The sequence below is a fragment of the Echinops telfairi genome, unplaced genomic scaffold (genome assembly GCF_000313985.2).
Source record: "Echinops telfairi isolate 266 unplaced genomic scaffold, ASM31398v2 ScPeMD7_7469;HRSCAF=8507_1, whole genome shotgun sequence".
Taxonomy (NCBI): domain Eukaryota; kingdom Metazoa; phylum Chordata; class Mammalia; order Afrosoricida; family Tenrecidae; genus Echinops; species Echinops telfairi.
In genome coordinates this window covers 60,338,888-60,340,913 of record NW_022111373.1, presented here as the reverse complement: position 1 = coordinate 60,340,913, position 2,026 = coordinate 60,338,888, and positions in this window count along the sequence as shown.

Sequence of the window (2,026 nt, the reverse complement as noted above, 5' to 3'; positions counted from 1 at the left end):
TGGGAATGAAAAAAATCTAGCTGGTACTTACTCCTTAAACTTCTTAGAAAAGAAGGGGACATGGACTCAGTTTGGTTGAGAACCTTGTCCAGAGCCTTGCGTGATACATGAGCCTCTGGAAAACATAGGGTTAGTCCTCAGGACTCCTAATCCTCAGGCTAACCAAAGACAGGACTTACTAAGCTTGAAGAAACATAACCAGCTATGAGACGTGAACTCTTTTTATGTCAATATGTGTCTGTACAAGTGAATGTGCACATATGAATATATGCATATACCCGTCTGCAAGGGGGCTTCAAACATTTCATGAAAAAATGGAATTAATGGACAATGGGCTTTTCTGAGAACTTTTGAAACTCCCTCTTGTATTTGGTTGAGTAATGGATGAAAAATGTATTGAGTGCAGAGCAGTAAGGAGTTAAGCACCACCCCCACCCCCACCCCTACCCACCAAATACTAAATAATACTCACAATGAAAAAACAAAGAAACCCAAGACTGGGTTAGCAAACTTTTCCTGTCTAAGTTCCGCAGAAGACCAGGTTCCCCGTGGAAAGACAGCCGGGGTGAGACTGTTCAGTTAGACTGTGCATTGTGTTTTCTTCTCTGAGAGCTCAGGAGATTGGCACTACTCCGCAGTAGTGTCACAGCCCGCAGTCATTTAATGCCTCTTCTTGTGAGGCCAGGATTCCACGCCCAAGTGCATTTAGTAGGTCAGTACAGTAATTTTAAATGTCTTTCTTTCAATCTTTTGCCATCTTCAATTATACCTTTCCACCCTACTATTTGTGTAATTTTCTTCTGTCTGAAGTCTCTTTACTGTTGTTCTCTATTGCACAGCATGACAAATTACCCGTCAAGCCATATCTTTTCAGCCCAGAAATGTGCAATAACACGGAGTCATGGCATTATCGCATGTTGTGCACTTTATTTCCTCACAGTTCATTCAAGTGTGTCACTTTATTTTCCTGGCTTCCTTTTGTCATCATGGAGATTAACCATTTTATCCTTCCTAAACTTTAGAAACAATTAGAATTTCATTATGGAAGCCGAGAGTGGATGCTTGTTCAGGCCTATATGGAGTATACTTTTAATATTATCAGTGGCAAAATTAAAGCCATGAATCCTGAATCCTTTTTGAAGGAGAAACTGTAGAGGTTATTATACAGCTGAGTAACCCGACCTCTGGACAAGAGAATTATTTGAGGCCACCAAACGCATTAAACATAAGAGACCATTTAGTCTGATATTGAGTACCTGATTCTTATGTTCTTCTGGGAATCATGAAATTCTCTGGGGCTCATGTGTTCTGTACACAAGATTTTTTTTATGCCTCTTAGCTTTGGATAAATACCAATAGTGTACACTGTGTGATGAGATACAATAGACATCGCAAGTGTGTGTGAGAAAATCAATTGGTATTGATGCTTTAATCAGCAGGGCTGCAGCTGGTATGTAGACACACCACTGGAAATGGTGATTAACATTGTATTTGAAAGCATTAAAAACAACAGCAACAACAACGTTTAGATCACTGTTCAGATAGATTGCTGTTTTGCTGGGACAGTAGCTGTGTTGAGTAGCCAGTGACACTTCTAGGCTCTGTCGACTCTATTATATTTTACTTTATAACTGAGTATATTTATGTTAAATTTATCATCTATTTTTCTGTCTACATATAGGATATAGAATAGTAGTTGTTGGCAAAAGGAAAAAAAACCATTCAGAATCCTTTTGCTATTTGCCAAATTATGATATACCAGATTCTAAGTACAAACTGCTCTTGGGAAAGAGTAGAGAAAGGGGAGTTATGGTTAAGGTTTATTTATTGTGTGAAAACTATCTGGAGAGTAGATTGGGAGAAGAGAGAGGGAGAGGAAAAGAAAAACAACGGTGGCATTGTGGAATAGGCATTGAACTGCTAACAGTGAGCTTAGAGGTTCAAATCCACCAGCCGCTCCACTGGAAAAAGATGAGGCTGCCTGCTCCTGTAAAGACATACAATCTAGGAAACCCGATATGGTATC